Genomic DNA, 5,532 nt, shown 5'->3' on the forward strand with positions numbered 1-5,532 from the left:
TGAATTTGCACTGGAATTGCACACTTCTTCAGGTTCTTAATTCTGTAACACTGATTGCACTATTACAATTGCAAATATACAGTTAATTGTCAGCAGACTGAATGTGGAATTTAATTCTGGAGAACATATTACTAGGCACTACTGTACAGAGTATGCATCCCTTAAGCAAAAACTCAGCTTAATTAATACCCTAACAATTTTAGAATCTAAACATGACTTTTAATTTTATCCTCCACCTTCAAAAAGCACGATTGTTAAGCTAACATGCTCGTTACAAATTGGAACAACATACGATCCTGAAGTCATTACTGAATGAAAGCAGAAACATTTTCATAGCATCAACACTTCACTCACCCGTCTACGACAACAGGGAAGGCCTTGGGTGATGATGTTGATGGCGATGTTCATGTTAAACATACTGAGCACCTTATGGTGCGATAAAGGTTCTTTCTCACTCATTAAGTCAGCAAAGACTGAACCATGGCTGAAATGGTCATTTTTCTTTAAAAATTACCAAAATGTTTTTTTTTACTTGATAATGCAATGAAATCCTACTTTACAAGTCATGATTTTTAAAATATAATAAACACTGTACACGGAATAGGAGGATCCCAAGGGTTTGCTGCCTTTCTCAAGATCTTCTCTCAACAACTACAGAGTTCAATCCACTCCCTAGTCAATAAGCTTTGAAGTTCAAATTCTCGCAGCACGGCCAAACACAGGCCAGTATGACTATAAACTACTTCTGTAGCTGACATCACTGCAAACGACTGCCAATCCTGCAGCTGATACAGCTTTAAAGATGCCATCCACAAGGGTCACCCTTCTAGTGTATTTTGGAGAAGCTGGGTTGACTAGCCAAGGAATGTACCCTCTCTGGTTGTGTTTTAAATTCCTGCTGAAATGTGATATCAGCATATGACTGCCCAAACTAAAGCCTGCTGGGGTTCACCCAGGAACCAAACACCATACCGCAGACTTCTTTTTGCCTAGCTTTTTCAATAGCAATGAAATTTATGAAAATAAAAGCTCACAAAACACATGCATAAATGTAGGTTACATATCTGAACATTATGTATCATGTACACATGATTAGAGGCTAAAGACAAATATATTTTTGAAGAATAAAGCAAGAGTCATTTCCTGCACATTTAATTTTAAATAATTTGAAAGGACAACTTTTCTTTAAAATCAGCAATCTGTTTACAGTTGCCACAGATACAGCTAATAATTGTAAAATTTTAAAGCACAGCAGTCAACTGTACAGCTGATCATGATTGGCATTATTTGTTTCAGGGTGCTAGTGGGAGACGTTTAGTACTATCGCAGTTACAACTGCCAAATTCATGTGTCCTCTACAAGCTAATTAATTCAGCAAATTTCACAGCAGACTCAAGTTTGAAGCTGACCTCTTCCAGTATTATTGGTGTAACTGAAGCAGAATACAAATTACTCTTCCTCCTCCCCAGAACCAAGCCTTGCAGTTTACATTGTGTAAAAATTGTTGTGTAACTACATTTGAGCCCTATCTGCTGTTTTTGACTGTCCATGTGCTGCAGAGAGATTTTCAAGAATTCAGTGTAATAACAGCTCTCTCCAGAACAGAAACAGCCCTTTAATATCTTTAAACCACCTTGACACTGAAACTAGACAGACTCTAAGTTCACTCTGAATCCAGTCAAATCAACAATCTATGAAGACTTTAATTATTTCTGGACTTAAAAGGGCCTGTTTTAATGTGTGTGTATGCATGTGCATGTGAGAAAGTAGGAACATTTTTATTATTTTATTCTAGTTCCAGTTTAAGTACAGTAAAACTATTCTTTGCTTTAAAACAAAAACTCAAGGAAACCAGTCTGCATCTTTTGCAGTCACAGTACAAATAGTTAAACAATCTTTGATTTGGCAAACAATTTTATTTTTAAAAGGCCAGTTGTGGTCAAACAAGAATGAGAAAAGAGGGAAGACATTCCACCTTTCCTCTCTTGATTGTAACTCAATGAATACCGGGTGCTGAACATCTCCACAATTCCCAGGCCTCCCACTTCAATAGACATTTACTTCTCCAACTCAGTGTCCCATACTAACAACGCACTTCCCCAGTGACTCCAGATAGGGCAGAAACTGGTGCTCTCCAACGGATCTCAATTTTCCTTGATGTTGAAGATGTTAGCTAAATATCCCATCTCCCAAATCACGGGGAGGTATTAAATATCATCTTTCTTCAATTTTCAACATTATTGTCTTTAAGTCACTAGGTATAAATTCATGCTCCATCTCCCAGGTAGCCATAAAAAAAGGTTCTTTGGCAGTCCTTGCTCCACTTTAATGAGTTGTTCTTGTATTTGATCAGCATTCCTTGTTCAACCAGCACCATTAGCCTTACAGTATATGGGACTTGTCACATATAACACTAATCAATTAACACTAACTCCCTTTATATCACAAGTGATGACTGAAAGCTTTACTGTTAAACCATATTATACCTTATACACATGTTTAGAAAACAACTCAGAATCTAAGAAAAATGCTTAAAGTGGAAGCATACACCACTAAACTGAAAGAGCAAATGCACACACAAAATGAAATGGTACATCAAGATAAGTCTGAAGTGTTGGCTAACATTTTGTTTCCGATGGAGTGTAAATATCCTCATCAGCAGACCCATCTAACGAAAGTCTCTGCATTAGAGCAAACTTTGCTACAGCTTAGAAAAACATATTTCTGAATTTCTAACAGAGGGAGCTCGTGGCCAAGAAAATTTCAATTGCGCCAAGAAACATGCAAACAATTCAGTTGAAGCCTTTGAAATAATCTTCAGGAATTCAATAACATTTCTCCCTTAACTGACTGAACCTAATAATTTGAAAAGTTTTTGATATGGCTTCCCTACTCAAAGGTCTGGAAGTATTATAAATAACAGCAACAGGATCTTGCTGTAGGGCAGTGGCTTTGAACCTGCATGCAAAGCAACCCAATTTCATAAAAGGAAACCTACTTGCATTATGGATTGATTCCTGCTTGCCCTGTAATCAAGACAACTTGAGTGCTGTGGTAAAGGCCAGCAAAAGGGGGGTGGAGAGAGAGAGAGAGAGAGAGAGAGAGAGACTGATGGTCAGCCTGGGAGACTCAATAGTGGCTAACTGAGATAAGGACATGGAAGAAGCTGCTCAGGCCCTAAAATTAATGAACTCAAAATCAAGTCCTGAAGGCTCCAGTATTCGCAAGTGGAAAGTGAGATGCTGTTCTTCCAGCATGCACTGAGCTTTGCTGGAGCACTGCAGCAAGCTTGAGACGGTGATGTTGGCCAGGGAACATGGTTATACTAGTGCCATAGCATGGGAACAAACCCTTCGGTCCAACATGTCCATGCTAACCAGATATCCGGAATCAATTTAGTCCCATTTGCCTGTGTGTTGAGTAACAGGCAACAGGGAGCTCGGTCAATTTTGCAGATAGAACATAGGTGTGTTCTGCAAAGTGTTTACCAGCCTGTGTTTCATCTCCCCTGTGTAGAGGAAATTACATTGTGAGCACTGAATATAGTAGACGAGTTGGAGTGAAGTGCAGATAAATTGCTGCTTCATTTTGGTGGTATGTCTGGGGCCTTGAGTAGTGAGAAGGTAAACAGATAGGTGTTACACTTTCTGCAACTGCGCAGGAAGGTGACAGGTGAGTGCAAGGAGAGGTTGGGAGTGGAGGAGGAGTGAACCAAGGTGTCCCAGAGGGAACCATCCCTGCAGAAAGCTCACAAGGGAGGGGATGAGAATGTGTGTCTGGTGCTGGCATCCTACTTGAGTTTGCAGATATGGTGGCTAATGATCCTTTGGATGTAGATGCTGCTGGCTGGTAAGTGAGATCCAGAGGACACTACTGATATTCAGTTCTTTTTCTACTTTAATCCACGATTCTTCTGATGCTTTACATCAGTTTCAGAATTTCCAATTCATGGGTTCCAGCCGCCGCCTCTTCACCACAGACATGCAATCCTTTTACACATCCATTCTCCATCAGGATGGTCTCAAGACCACTTTTTTTAAGGAAGAAATCCTTGGGTTTTTTTAGGAAGAAACAAAGGACCTGAATTGTATCCAATCACCATGACCGCCCTCTGCCTGGATAAGCTCATCTTCATGGAGAACAACTTCCCTTTTAACTCCTCCCACTTTCTTAGGTCAAAGTGTTGCCATTGGCCCCAGTTATATCCATCTCTTTGTGGGATACATTCCTTGTCCAGTCCTACTTGATCCTTCTTCACAACTGTTTCTCCAGTATATTGCAGACATCATTGATGGTGCATCCCTCTCTTATTCGAAATTGGAAACCTTCTTCAATTTCACTTGCACTTTCCCACTCTCCTGGTGGGATCTGAACCACTCCTGCAATTCTGCCCTCACCTTTCTCTTCCCTCTCACAAAAGCAGTAGGGTCCTCTGGTTCTCATTTAGCACCCCACCAGCAACCACATCCAAAGGATCATTAGGTGTCACTTCCATCACCTCCAGCAGGATCCCACCGCTAGATACATATTCCCCTCCCTTGTCAGCCTACTGCAATGACTATTCCCTCTGGGACATCTTAGTCCACTCCTTCTCCACTCCCAATATCTCCACGCCATTTTCCCATGCAATTTCATCCTATATATCCCACAATAACTATGTACCAGAAGTAGTGCGTAAGGAGTTAAACAGTTGCCAGCTTTTATTTAACATTCCTCAACTGCTTCACCAATCCACATTTGCCTTGAGGGGAGTGAATGTGTCCAAGGTTTCAATGGAATTTGACTTTCAAATCTGTATTGGTTTGACCCACCTGTTAGTAATTTCTGCAGTTGTTCAATGGCTACTCAGCTGTTTGAGTGTTGCCTCAAGAATTACATACCTATTTATTGATTCTTAAGCACTTAATGCATAGTTAAAGCGAGCAAATATCAAGAAATGTCAAATCTGCTTTCTGTCATGATATTGTTTGTGGGTTGTGTCTTCACTTTCAAACAAATGGTATTTAAACTTTCAATCTCTCCAGAATAATCTCAAACGGTTGACACCCTATGATAGCACTGAAGATGCATTGAAGTATTGGTGAAATGAAAGTTGGTTGTTTCAGTTTAATGTCAAAATTAATTGACTGAATTTAAAAATGACTTTAACCAAGTGAGAAGTGAGGACTGCAGATGCTGGAAACCAGAGTTTAGATTAGAGTGGTTCTGGAAAATCACTGCAGGTCAGGCAACATCCGAGGAGCAGAAAAATCGACATTTCCGGCAAAAGCCCTTCATCAGAAATCCATCATTCCTGATGAAGGGTTTTTGCCCCAAACATCGATTCACTTTAACCAAATGTAGGCATGGGGCCCTTAGCTATCCCTTTGCCTCTTCAATGGCATCAAAAGTCATCTTGACTACTTTGTATCACATCTGACCCCGTAATCTTCGTTCCATCCAACCCTACCTCTTGCCATAATCAGTTACAAATTTTTACTTTATAATTTAAGACTGCAGTCTTGCCTTTGGCCTTCTGTTCACAACATTTCT

Source organism: Hemiscyllium ocellatum, chromosome 1, assembly GCF_020745735.1.
Source record: "Hemiscyllium ocellatum isolate sHemOce1 chromosome 1, sHemOce1.pat.X.cur, whole genome shotgun sequence".
Taxonomy (NCBI): domain Eukaryota; kingdom Metazoa; phylum Chordata; class Chondrichthyes; order Orectolobiformes; family Hemiscylliidae; genus Hemiscyllium; species Hemiscyllium ocellatum.